Source organism: Piliocolobus tephrosceles, chromosome 5 (assembly GCF_002776525.5).
Source record: "Piliocolobus tephrosceles isolate RC106 chromosome 5, ASM277652v3, whole genome shotgun sequence".
NCBI lineage: Eukaryota > Metazoa > Chordata > Mammalia > Primates > Cercopithecidae > Piliocolobus > Piliocolobus tephrosceles.
The window spans coordinates 141,120,165-141,134,418 of record NC_045438.1 but is presented as its reverse complement, the minus strand read 5'-3'; positions in this window follow the sequence as shown (position 1 = coordinate 141,134,418).

Genomic DNA, 14,254 nt, shown 5'->3' with positions numbered 1-14,254 from the left:
AGAAACCCAACAATTGCTAAAATATCAGTGCAGCATTTAGTGCAGTTCCTTCTGCCAGTGGCTCCCATATGTCCATATCTTGGAATTCTTTCGGCTGGTGCTTCAAGAACAGACCACGGACCTGGCCTCCTAACTTCCCCAAAGGAATTCCTGCAGAAGACTATGAGAAAGGCTTCTTTGTGATCTTCTTTGTTTGGAATGACGGAAAACATGAAAAATGAAAGGCATCCTCTCATCCCCAGAACACCACCATCATAGCGAGGATAATGACTCAATGGAGTTTCTTTTTCTAATTATATTTTTATATTTTTCTAATAACCTTAACCTGTACATGTTTTTTTTCTAATAACCCTAAAATGGAAGTTTCAAATTTGCATAGCGCTTTATACTTTTTCAAAGCATTTTCACGCTATTTTATTTTATTTTATTTTATTTTATTTTATTTGTTTGAGATGGTGTCTGGCTCTGTCACCCAGGCTGGAGTGCAGTGGTGCCATTTCTGCTCACTGCAATCTCTGCCTCCCAGGTTCAAGCGATCCTCCTGCCTCAGCCTCCCAAGTAGCTGGAACTATAGGCGTGCGCCACCATGCCCGGTTAATTTTTGTATTTTTAAATAGAGATGGGGTTTCACCATGTTGGCCAGGCTGTTCTCTAACTACCGACCTCAAGTGATCTGCTTGCCTCGGCCTCCCAAAGTGCTGGGATTACAGGCATGAGCCACAGTGCCTGGCCTCATGTATGGTATTTTAATCAGGTATTTAATCCTGTTGTCACCTTCTCGGACTTCTCACTCTCCATATCCAGGCTACTTGTCAGTTCATAATGCAATCTAACTATAGACACAGTTTTCAAAAGGAGAAAAATACAAACCCTTTTTTGACAAGTACATAAAGATACAAAAATAATTGTGGCACTCTTGTTTATTGCTTGTTTATGGATATCTTTCCCAGATGAAAACACACTGGTGGGGAATAATCCTGCTGGAATAATTCCCCAGTCCTGCTGGGGAATAATTCATTGAACTGTTATTTCTTTGTACACAGAAACAGAATACTCCTTAGTAATAGCAGGACCCTCACACCAGAAAATTGTTTGCTAAATATTTCCCACTGTCTCACAGCTTGATCTGTCAATTTTTCCCAGACATAAAGCATCTGGATTGGTACAATAAAACACAGTAAATTAAAAAAGATGTTCCACAGATGTAGAAGACGACAGCTGTCCTCAGGAGTCTGTCACGGGGCCTGCTGGGGGCATTAGTATTTCCCAAGACCCTTTTCCAGCTGCATTTCACTATAGTTTTTATATGACCAGATAGCTGCGTAAATCGCTAAAAACATAGCCATGGAGAAGTCGTGGTAACTCCATGCTATGTGGTCTTGTGATGGTTTTCAAGGCCCGCTCATAGAAAATGGGGTGGGATGATCCACTTCCAGTGTTTTCACTCAGATGAAAGACTTCACACTTCTTCAGTGTAGGACTCATTCTCTCCTCCAGTGTGACAGACACACCACTGAGTCCTCAGCTTTAGGAAAAACAATTTGTAGAAATCCTGCTTATACCAGTTCTGTCTTGCAAAGAGTTACTGGCCCCAAATGGCCCCAAATTTGGGGAGGTAACTGGGAGAAAAGCTTATTCCATGATGGGTTTAGAAAACTCAGGGTAAATAATCTGTAGTCACGCAAACTTACAAGTGAGAATGAGTAGAAAACGACCAGAGACAACAACAGCAAAATCCCAACTCTACATTTCTTTTTCTTTTTTCTTTTTTTTTTTTGAGACAGAGTCTTGCTCTGTTACCTAGGCTGGAGTGTAGTGGTATAGTCTCGGCTCACTGCAACCTCTGCCTCACTGGTTCAAGCGAATCTCCTGCCTCAGCCTCCTGAGTAGCTGGATCCACAGGAGCTCACCACCATGCCTGGCTAACTTTTGTATTTTCACTAAAGATGGGGTTTCACCATGTTGGCCAGGCTGGTCTCGAACTCCTGACCTCGTGATCCACCCGCCTCTGCCTCCCAAAGTGCTGGGATTACAGGTGTGAGCCACCGTGCCGGGCTCCAGCTTTGTATTTCTTAAAATTCTCTTCGGCGTTTAGGACATCCTGTCACTCTCAGGATCGCCTCTCCACTTAGGTTTCTCTGCCCTTCTGGTGCCTGCAGAGTGCACTTGTATGTTCACGGGTTGCAGCTGGTAGTGTTTCGGATCTTCAGGGAATAGGATCTTTCACTGGACCCCGGAAGAGCCATTTTGGTCCTTCTGTCCTCTGAGGCGCAGATCTTCCTGGGGTGCCTCCACCCTCTCTTCACCGCCTTCCAATAGCTTGATCCAGGAGACCATGTAGGACGCCTGCAGTTCCCAGGGGACCGTGCAGGGCAAGTCCACATCCTCAGAGCAAGCCACTGAAAGAACACATTCCTCAGCCCTGGGCCCAGTACAAACATATATCTCAACTTCCTGGGCCCAACACAAACACATTCACACAATTCACACATTCCTCAGCCCTGGGCCCAGTACAAACACATCCCTCCATATATCTCAACTTCCTGGGCCCAGTACAAACACTCCATATATCTCAACTTCCTGGGCCCAGTACAAACACACCATATATCTCAACTTCCTGGGCACAGTACAAACACACCATATATCTCAACTTTGGAAAAACACCACCTGGAGAGACCCCCAATAAGGTCACAACCGTTTACGGCTTTACTGAAAGCGCAGGAACCAATAGAAAACTGCTAAAGGTATAACTTAAAATGTTAACCAATTCTAATGCTGTAACCAAAAGAATTCCCTTGTTCCTCTATAACCTGTTTACATCGGGCTATAAAAAGCAAGCACATGCATCGTTCAGGGCCCTCTTGTATGTTGTGGAACGGAGGGACCAAGTTTGAACTTGCAGTAAAGATCCTTGCCGCTTGGCTTTGACTCTGGACTCTGGTGGTCTTCTTTGGGGAATAAACGGTCTGGGCATAACAATACAACACCTTAAACGCCTGATAATTTCACAATGCATGCCTAGGAAACCAAATAGCAGTCAAATCGAGTTATTTCCCAGAGAAGAGGAAATGCAGAGGAATCTGATAGGGAGCAGGCTTCAGAAATATTGAGCTGCCTCTCTCTGCTAGAAGAAGAGAACCAACCCTGAGTTGAAATTTCTGCAAATAGAACTGAGATGATACCAGACAATGTCATGTCTGAAGGAGGGTAGGAAAGTTTAGAAAGTGCTTGTGTAGCGGGGTGCAGTGGCTCACACCTGTAATCCCAGCACTTTGGGAGGCCGAGGCGGGCGGATCACCTGAGGTCAGGAGTTCGAGACCACCCTAGCTAACATAGTGAAACCCCGTTTCTACTAAAAACACAAACATTAGCTGGGCGTGGTGGTACGCGCCTGTAGTCCCAGCTATTTGGGAGCCCAAGGCAGGGGAATTGCTTGAACCCAGGAGGAGGAGGTTGCAGTGAACCAAGATCATGCCACTGCACTCCAGCCTGGGCAACAGAGCCAGACTCCACTCTACCTCAAAAAAAAAAAGGAAAAAAAAAGCTTGTGTTTGAATTGGTGCTTCGTCTTGAAACATCAAGGCAATACCATTCATTACTTTTGTCCATGAAAAGAAGTCTGAGTATTTCAGAGCTATGGGCAAAAACCCTCCAGACCTAGGCTAGGTTTTGAAAGCCAAGTAAAGCATGATTGCAGAGGTGCCAACCTCAGGCTTTTATTGAAACAACACAATAGAGAATCTTTGACATCTGAAGTCTACAAAGTTACCCTGCCTTCTCTGCTCTCACAAGGGCCTATGCTACTAGTTCAGGAAAATCTGTCTCACCTATATCCGAACAGAAAATGAAGTATGCTGGCCCAGGCACGGTGGCTCACACCTGTAATCTCAACTCTGGGAGGTTGAGGCTGGAGGATCACCTGAGGTCAGGAGTTCAAGACCAGCCTGGCCAACATGGTGAAACCTGATTTCTACTAAAAATACAAAAATTAGCCAGGTGTGGTGGTGCACATCTGTAATCCCAGCTACTTGGGGGCTGAGGCAAGAGAATCACTTGAACCCAGGAGGTGGGGGTGGCTGTGAGCCAAGATGGCACTATTGCACTCCAGCATGGGTGAGAGTGAGACTGCATCACACACACACACAAAATAAGTATGCTGATATCCACAAATAGCTGCAGTAAAAATAAATATAAAACTTACAATCTAATCTTTCTATATACAAGTTTGCCCAAAAATATGGCTACAAAGAAGAATATAAAATGACATAATTCATTTATTAAAAATATTATAAGGAGGTATGAAAGGAAAATAAATACCAGGATCCCAAAAATCACAGAACCAAGGGAAAAGTCAAGCTGGGAACTATGTCAAGCAAACCTGCCTCCCATTTTTTCCCTGAATAAGATAGGTACAAAGATAAGAAGCTACATACCTCCCTCACAATTTGTCCACAAGGAAATTCCTTGTGGACAAAGAACAGAGAGAACTCAGTCATCCCTCTGAGGCTCACCTGAGAGGCATGTGTATCAGATTGCTTCCTCTGCCCTATTGTTTAAGCAAAAATGCAGATTCAAGGAGCCAGACTAAATTGTGTTTTCAGTGGAAGGCTTATCAAGGTCTCAAAAGAATGCAACTTTTGTCTCTTATGGACTTCTAACCTTGAAGCCCCTACTTTGAGTTGTCCTGCCTTATCACACCAAACCAATGTACATATTACACACACTGATTGATGGCTCATTGTCAGAGGCACTGGAACAAGGGCGGCTCCATCTTGAATAGGGGCTGGGTGAAATAAGGCTGAGACCTACTGGGCTGCATTTCCAGCAGGTTCAGGCATTCTTAGTCACAGGATGAGAGAGGAGGTCATGACAAGGTACAGGTCACAAAGACCTCGCTGATAAAAGGATGCGGTAAAGAAGCCGGCCAAAACCTACCAAAACCAAGATGGTGACCAGAGCGACCTCTGGTCATTCTCACTGCTCATTATAGGCTAATTATAACTCATTAGCATGCAAAAAGATATTCCCACCAGCACCGTAAGTTTACAGATGCCATGGCAACCTCTGGAAGTTACCCTACACGGTCTGTATGATCTGAGGAACCCTCAGTTCCAGAAATTGTCCACCCATTTCCAGGAAAATTCATGGAATAATCCACCCCTTGTTTAGCATATGATCGAGAAATTACTATAAGAATAAGCTGCAGAGCAGCCTATGCTGCTGCTCTACCTATAGAGTAGCCATTCTTTATTCCTTTACTTTCTTAAAGAACTTGCTTTTTCAAAAAAAAAAAAAAAAAAAAGAACTGGCTTTTTACTCTATGGACTCGCCCGGAATTCTTTCCTGCAGGAGATCCAAGAATCCTTTCTTGGGTCTGGATTGGGACTCCTTTCCGGTAACATCATGTCTCCCTAAAACATATAAAAGCAAGCTGTACGGCGGGGCGCCGTGGCTCATGCCTGTAATCCCAGCACTTTGGGAGGCCGAGGCGGGCAGATCACCTGAGATCGGGAGTTCGAGACTAGCCTGATGAATATGGAGAAATCCTGTCTCTGTTAAAAATACAAAAAAAAAAAAAAAAATTAGCCGGGCATGGTGGCACATGCCTGTCATCTCAGCTACTTGGGAGGCTGAGGCAGGATAATCTCTTGAATCAGGGAGGCAGAGGTTGTGGCAAGCTGAGATCGCGCCATTGCACTCCAGCCTGGGCAACAAGAGCGAAACTCCTTCTCAATAAATAAATAAATAAATAAATAAATAAATAAATAAATAGATAAACAAGCTGTACTTTGACTACTTTGGGCACATGTCCTCAGGACCTCCTGAGGCTGTGTCACGGGTATGTCCTTAATCTTGGCAAAATAAGCTTTGTAAATTAATTGAGACCTGTCTCAGATACTTTTGGGTTAAACAGAAACAATAATGGCTATAAAGAAAAAAACACAAAGCAGAAACACAAGAATTCAGGAAATACATTGCCAGAAATAAATATTTCATGACAAGAAAAGTAAAGACTGTGAAACAGAAAAATACAAAACTCATAGAGACAAAAGAAAAAAATATTCAGGATTGAAGACTAAAATTACAAAAAGCACAAGGCGGATACCACTGATAGCATATAAGTGGATAGTGAGAATAGACATGAAAAATAGAAGAACAACAAAAATATAATCAAATTAATTATAAAAATAATTATAGATATAGAGCAGGTGTTGATGCTCTACAGCTGTGGACCAAATCAAGCCTACCACCTATTCTTGTGTGGCCTTGAACTAAGAATGTTTTTTCTATTTTTAAATGGCTCAAAAAATGAAAATAATTTTATAACATATAAACAATGATATGAAAATTTATTTTCAGTTTAAAATTCAAATTAGGCTTTATTTAAATAAAGGTTTTTGGAACACAGTCATCCTAATTCATGTGCTATTATATTATATGTTGCTGCTTTCATACTACCCTTCTCAGTGCCAGAGTTGAGTAGCTGCAGACCATATGGCCTGCAAAACCTAAAATATTTACTCTCTGATCTTTTACAGAAAAATCTTGCCAACTGCTAATGCAGAATATAGGCAAGGGAGATTTTAAAAATACACAGATGTGTGGAGGGACATGGTGGCTCACGTCTGTAATCCTAGCACTTTGAGAGGCCAAGGCCGGCAAATCACATGAGGCCGGGAGTTTGAGACCAGCCTGGCCATAATGGTGAAACTCCATCTCTACTAAAAATGCAAAAATCAGCTGGGCATGATGGTGTACGCCTATAATCCCAGCTGCTTGGGAGGCTGAGGCAGGAGCATTGCTTGAACCCAGGAGGTGGAGATTGCATGAGCCAAGATCTTGCCACTGCACTCCAGCCTGGGCGACAGAGTGAGACTCTGTCTCGAAACAACAACAACAACAACAAACCCACATAAGTGGAACTCCCCCCTCCAAAATAAGAATTATTGAAACAGTGCAGAATTTGCATTACATGAGAAAATATTCTAAAAGAAAATTTGTATATATCTACTGAAAGATCACAAAGCATACCAGAGAAAATTGATCTCAAATATTCAGGATAATTTCTAGTACTGTTATTTGACTTTGAAGATAAAAAAAATATTTGGGTAGCAGCTACAAAGGTCAAGTCAACGCTAGGCGAAAGAAAATCATGTTGGCATCTGATTTCTCTACAACAGCATCAAATGCCTGAAGACAGTAGAGTAACGCCTACCATACACTCAAGGAAATATAGGGTGAATAAGGGGTTGTATATATTCAGAAAGCTGCATTTTTAAGTCACATATTCTGGATAAACCACTTAAAAATGCAAGAGGTCAGGATATATTGATCACATAGACTTTCCTTCAATAAACAACTACACAAAGTATTATTTTAGGCAAACAAACAAACAATTAAAATGACTGGGGAAACTGGAACAAAACAATTAACATGGGGCACTGAATGTATTAAACTGCAGATCACCAAAACAGTGAGAAAGATAAGAGTAACTGGAGAAAATGGAAATGGTATATGCTGTGACAATATAGAGATGATATAACTAAAAATTTGAAGGAGTACGGAGCAATACTGCAGAATTTAAGTTCACTGTACAATCTCTAATAACTAAGATGAAAAGTATTATTTAAGAATGACAAATATTCTGTGCCTATGATTATTTAACTGAACCAAAGCAAACAGTGAGAAACTAAAATTTGGTTGGAAATAAGATGGAAAGGAGAGAAGAGAAAGCAACTCTATTCTGTGAGTTAGTTCCAATAGAAATCTGAACAGCCGACCTTCAGAACAGAACTCTGCTAAGAGCTGAAAACATTGTGAGTAATGTTAGTAGTCAATTACAACAAAGGCAAATGCCTTTGAATGATTTTCCCTGGCTCTTGATGTGTGGATAGATATTACCAATATTGCTTAGTTTACTTGATAATAGGGAATGCTGACTTAGAATTTCAAGTAACTGAAGCTTTATTCCCTCCAAAAGAATTTCATTCTTTTCATTAGTGGGCCTATACTAGAAAAAAATTTGCTCAATTCTATAGTTATATTTTGAATTTTGTTAAAAATGTTGTTTTCTCAGTTGAGTGTGGTGGCTCACGCCTGTAATCCTAGCAATTCGGGAGGGCAAGGCAGGTGGATCACCTGAGGTCAGGAGTTCAAGATCAACCTGGCCAACACGGTGAAACCCTGTCTTTACAAAAATAAAAAAATTAGCCCGGCTTGATGGTGGGTGCCTGTAACCTCAACTACTCGGGAGGCTGAGGTAGGAGAATCACTTGAACCTGGGAGGCAGAGGTTGCAGTGAGCTGAGATTGCGCTATTGCACTCCAGCCTGGGCGACAGAGTGAGACTCCATCTCAAAACAAACAAACAAACAAATGTTGTTTTTTCTCTTACAATTTAAAACTTACAGAATATCCTTGAGTTTTCCTCTTGACCCATCTGGTCTTTTTACAGAAAACATTGGCTGACTCATAACATAGATCATGTTGGACTAGGGTAATATGAAGTAGGGCGGGAATACTTGAAATTGTCAGCTACTGGAATTTGATGACATTTCTAGGAACAAGAAAATTTTACCTTTTAGAGGAGTTCATTTGGGGGACTCGAATTCTAACTCCTAATATTTGACTCAAAGTTCTCATGGTATTACTTCTCTACATTGTTTCAAAGTAATATTCTGGGTATTCTATCTGAGAAACAAACAAATTTAATTAAGTAGGCAAAACCAAGCAAACAAAACACCACCAGATCACCAACCACACACAAAATGGGTAAAATTAGATACCCGATTGCCAATTGTTGCTTATAATATTTGTATTATCTTTCATGGGAAATGAAAGCCTCTGAAAGCTACTAATTAGAGGGCTAATAAATACTAGTATGAAAACTAACCAGTGCATGAACATCTTTCACCTTAATCAAGTCAGGAAACCACTTGTGATAGACTGAATAGTGGCCCCTCACAGATGTCCACATGCTAATCCCAGAAACCTATGAATACGTTACCTTACATGGCAAAAGAGATTTTGCAAAGTAATTAAGTTTAGGATCTTGAGATGAGAAAAGTATCCCGGATGATCCAGTTGGGCCCAATATTATAAAAGGGAAGTCAAGAGTGAAAGAGACAGAAAAAGAATATGTGATGATGCAACCAGAGGATAGAGTGATGTATGTGCTTTGAAAATGGAGGACTAGCCAGGTGTGGTGGCTCACATCTGTAATCCCAGCACTTTGGGAAGCCATGGTGGGCAGATTACGAGGTCAGGAGTTTAAGACCAGCCTGGCCAACATGGAGAAATCCCATCTCTACTGAAAATACAAAAAAATTAGCCGGGCATGGCGTGCCCCTGTAATCCCAGCTACTTGGGAGGCTGAGGCAAAGAGAATCACTTGAACCTGGGAGGCAGAGGTTGCCGTGAGCCAAGATCACACCATTGCACTCCAGCCTGGGCAGCAGTGCGAGACTCTGTCTCAAAAAAAGAAAAAAAAAAGAAAGGAAAAAGAAAATGGAGGACTGTGTCCCTTGAATCAAGGGATACAGGTGGCTGCTACGAGCTGGAAAAGGCAAGGAAACAGATTCTCTTTTGAAGCCTCAGGAGGAACAAAGTCCTGCTTGATCTTAGACTTCTGACTGTATGAGAATAAATTTGTGTTAAGTCACCAAGTTTGTGCTAATTTGTTGCAATAGCAAAAGGAAACTAACACACGAATTATTACTCAATAGTGATTACAAAACAGAGAGAGAGGTTCTTCCTAATCCAGGGTTTCTCAATCTCAGCACTATTGACATTTTAGGCTAGATAATTCTTAGTTGGTTGCAGATGCTGTCCCATGCACTGTAGAATGTTTAGCAGCATCCCTGATAACTAATCACTAGATGCAAGTAGCACCCTTCCCCAGTGTGACAACCAGAAATATCTCTAGACTTTGGCAAAATCACTCCTAGTTGAGAACCACTGTTCTCGTTCTTCTGACTCTCACATCTCTCTTATCTTATGCCATAGAATATATCACATCCCATCTCCTTACTTCACCCACCATACAATTAGGCTATCAAGAAGAAATCAATGAGAGGAAAAAATGAGAGAGATAAAAGCCAGCGAGTAAAGTGATGGGGAGAAGGTATATGAGGAATCAAAGAAGAAGGCCAGCAGGTGAAGAAAAAGAAGAAGCTCTGGTGAGGACAATGGAGAAGGAATGACATGCAGAAATATGGAAGCATGCTCAAAATGCCTGCCACTTACTCTCACAGAGAAGTTAAAGGGCTGTAAATAGGAACGAATAGCCCTCTCCTTATCTATATTTTAAGGCCTAGATTTTAGGACTGAGCTATTACTATTATTCCATGTAGAAATTTGTAAATATGTACTTTTTATTGAAAGGACAGAGGAAAGAAGAAAGAGGGAAAGGATTTCTAAACCACACTGGTCCAAAAAGAGCTGAAAGAAGGGCAATGTTCTAATGAAGAAAGTGGGGAAGAGCAACATTTGGTGAGTCTGCCAAAGAATTTTTTAAAAAGGGTAGGGTAGTAAAACCGTTAACATGAGAAGTTGCAGATCTCGAATCTGTGGCATATGCAAAATAGGTATGCCAGAAGTGGGATTCAAACCCATGCCTCCATTTGGAGATCAGAACCCCCAGAGGGGGAAGCCTAAGCTTGAGTCTGGGGCCTTAGACCACTCGGCCATCCTGACACCCGCATGGAGTGGGTGGTTCAATCATCTACTTACCGTAATCAATAGTCAATCTGTTCCAGAGACTGTGTTCAGTTGTACAGTGAAAACTACACTAATTGCAAAACAGAAGAGGAGTAAAGCTGAGTTTTGATGGAAGCTGGAGACTATCACTATGGCACACAGTTAAGGCAGCCCCAGAGCCAAAGAGTCCGGTGTATTGAGAGCCTGCTCCCGCCCACACCTCCCCTTAATTCGTTGCCCACCAAGTTTCCCTCCTCCCACTCACCCACCAGCCCCACAATCCAAGTCAGTCCCCACGGTGTGGGAATTTCACATGTCTGTAGATCTTGTTAGTGATGGCTGTGGAGATCTTTTCTGCTAGCTTGTTGTGATGCTTACATTCTCTTCTCACAATTAAATGGAAAAAGTAACATAGGTAAGGAGGGAGCCAATGAGAAAGGCTTGAACGCCCCCCTTTAAACCTGTCTTCCAGCATCCAAATCGTCCTTCTAAGTTTAGGTTGTGGCATATTGCACACTTTTCCTGTGTTTCTCCCCAGATCCCCCACTTGTTCCAGCACTTTCTTCACCCGCTGGCTTTTATCTCTCTCATTTTTTCCTCTCATTCATTTTTTCCTGATAGCCTGGGGAAAGGGGATACGAAAGTGAAGGAATGTGATATATGGTTCGATATGTGCCAATAGAGGTATGAGTAAAAAGGGTTAATGGCTATTACCAAGCAATAAACTGTATCTGCCTTCCCTTCTCCCTCCTTTCAGTGATGAAGGTGAGAGGCTCACAGCTGTCCCTGCTTTTATTTCGTAGCGACGGGCTTCCAGCATTACAGGCACATTGTAAATCAGTTATTGGAGAGTTGCAGGCTATTTTGTGAATGGACAATGGCCAAAGAGAAGTTGGTCTTGTTGTTGTTTACTTGTCTGTCATTTTAAAACAACAACAGCAACAACAAAAACGGGGTCTTCTTTGGTTACCTAGGCTGCAATGCAGTGGCTATTTACAGGTGTGATCATAGTGTACCGCAGCCTGGAACTGCTGGTCTCAGGCAATCCTCCTGCTTCAGCCTCCCAAATAGCTAGGACTTGTATTAATAATTTCTTGATCTAGCTGTAGCATGTAAAATATTTTAACAACATTTAGAGATGTGGAAAGAATGAAAACCTTGAGTCAGATATAAGTGGGATTGTATGTGGTCCAGAAAAAGGTGATGATGGTTTGGACTAGATGATGGTGGGCATCAGATGCACCACATGAGGAATAAGAGCCAATAGCTTTATCCATAGGGAAGAGTAAAAGGATGTGATCCATGGGCAAGAAGCCTATTTAACAATCAATAGACTAGATTCTACCCCATACAAGGCCATCATCACAATTTGTCAGCCCATGCTCACAATATCAGAAGCCAAAATTAACAGACTAGAAAACTAAATCAAAGTAGAAATTCTTACCAGTGAAAGAATATTTTAAATGCTTAAAGAAGGGCTTTCACCGCCCCCCCCCACTCCCCCCCGGGAACCAACACAACTGGAGGCAGGCTTTGGCAGAGCTATAATATCTAAATGATGGAAGGTAGTGAAACATCCAGAATAGTTTTGAGCAGGACTATCAAAAAGTTTATTATTGGCATGCTGCCCTGAAAGAAAATAGCCTGCTTTATTCCAGCTATGCTAATCCAACCTTTCTGGAAGCCAGGCATATGGCAAGATTTGCTGCTTTCTTGGCCTGCCCTGCTCAGGAATGTAGCCTTTTGCTTTCTTGTGGGCAAAGCTGACTTTATTGATTTGTTCATTCATTTATTCATTTCACAAATATTTGTTGAATGCACAGCCAAGTTCTGATTCTGTAATTGGTACCAAAGATACAGAAGTGGAGCAGTGGAGGGAGACAGACAAATACATAAAACTGATTGGTGCCAACGCACTCTCACCAAAGGCCGCCAGGGACACACCTGGAGTTGGGTTTATTACATATTGCAGTGAGGGAGAACACACACAGTGGAAACCACGGGTGTCTCACTAATAGGCTGTTAGAAAAAAAATTATAAAATTCAGACTTTGGCGTGGTGATTTGAGGGAGGCTTAAAGAAAGTAGGGCTTTGCCGTGCTTTGGATACTGACAGGAAGTAGGGGTAATTTTTTTTTTTTTTTTTTTTTGAGACGGAGTCTCGCTCTGTCGCCAGGCTGGAGTGCAGTGGCGCGATCTCGGCTCACTGCAAGCTCCGCCTCCCGGGCTCACGCCATTCTCCTGCCTCAGCCTCCCCTTCTGCCCACTACTTCAAAAAATAGAAAAAATTAGCCAGGAGTGGTGGCAGGCGCCTGTAGTCCCAGTTACTTGGAAGCCTGAGGCAGGAAAATGGCCTGAACCCAGGAGGCGGAGCTTGCAGTGAGCTGAGATCGCGTCACTGCACTCTGGCCTGGGCGACAGAGCGAGACTCCGTCTCAAAAAAAAGGATAAGAAAAAAGAAAAGCTTGCTGATTGATTGATTGATTGAGATGGAGTCTCGCTCTGTCGCCCAGGCTGGAGGGCAATGGTGCGATCTTGGCTCACTGCAACCTCTGCCTCCTGAGTTCAAGTGATTCTCCTGCGCCACCCTCCCGAGTAGCTGAGATTACAGGTGCCCACCACCAAGCCCAGCCAATTTTTTTTTTTTTTTTTTTGTATTTTTATTAGAGACCGGGTTTCGCCATGTTGGCGAGGCTGGTTTCAAACTCCTGGCTTCAAGTGATCCACCTATCTCAGCCTTCCAAAGTGCTGCGGTTACAGGCGTGAGCCACTGCGTCCGGCCTAATGTTTTAAATAATAGAGTCACTGACTCAAAAATAAATAGTCCTGGGTTAGGCAGTCCAGGTCTGGCACAGCTCCTCATGGAACAAGTCTCTTCCTGTCTTCCTCTTCTGCCAAATTTGCTGTGGGGTTTTTGTCCCCATGGTCCCTCTTTACAGGTGTTCAAAATATCTCAAGAATTAAAGAATACTGAACAAACCACGAGCACTATTTCCTGAACTCCCAGGCCATTCTTGTCTTTGAATGAGTTGGGGCTCCAGACAGAATGCGAAGAGAAAATTAGAGGGGGACTTGTATTTTTATTTCCTCCTACCTCTGAAGAACCTAGACATTCCACTTCTGAAAGTGTGGGAAAAATACCAAATGGGGCAACAGAGAACCTTCATTTTCCTTCCACACTTTTTAATCCTCTCGAGGATTCTCCTCAATTAGGCCAATCGTTCCTTAAAACCGTCTCCACCTCCTGGTTCCTCCCTCCAAGATGGCTAGGGAGCCCGCAAATTCGGTCTCCCAGGACCCCTCTGCCCAGAGCAACGAACTCCCTTTGGCAATATAGGAATAATCTTCATTCTCCCTGCAATTGTGTACATGAATAGGCTGTTTAATGAAAGTACAGTGTGGAGGTTAAATTATCTGCTTGGTGATTAAATGGCTTAGGTGATTGAGCTACAATCCTGGTAGTTTCTGAAAACCATGGATTTCCTGTAGCTTTTCTTGGCAAGCCAATTACTAATGGGATTACATTATTTAAAGAATGAAGAAGACTTTTGCAAAAGG